We start from the raw sequence: 494 nt of genomic DNA, 5'->3' as shown, positions 1-494 counted from the left end.
TGCTTTCTTGTATATTTAGATTATTTCAGTCACGCAGAGACTATTTGCTACTATGATTTTGAAAAAGGACCATATCTAGGGCTTGAGAACTGAACAGGTGAATGATGCCCCCTGATTCCCTCCACCCCCCCCCTTCCTCCCTCTCATTCTAGAGGAAGCTATGAATGTTTGTGTCAAAGAGCCATGTTGGATGCTGCCTTTTTGAGTTTTAAGATGTCACACATTTGAACGTGCTCTCATGACGTACTGTCTGGAAGGTGGAATGGCAGCAGTGTTGATGGATGCCCCAGTTATTGTGCTTTCTGCTTGCTTTTTGGTACAGTCTTGTTGGAGCAGCCTTAGTGATTTAAGTTACAAGTCCAGGACATAGCTTCCTCTCGTCCAGGACTAGAGGGGTCAAAGAGACCCCAGTTGTTTCTTGTTCAGCAGTGAGTGGTACATACCTATAGGATCACTGAATGAATCCCCCCTCTAGCCATCCGTATTGACTGTAA

This window comes from Oncorhynchus mykiss, chromosome 17, assembly GCF_057628025.1.
Source record: "Oncorhynchus mykiss isolate SJ-2025 chromosome 17, ASM5762802v1, whole genome shotgun sequence".
Lineage (NCBI taxonomy): Eukaryota > Metazoa > Chordata > Actinopteri > Salmoniformes > Salmonidae > Oncorhynchus > Oncorhynchus mykiss.
This window is presented reverse-complemented; position numbering follows the sequence as displayed.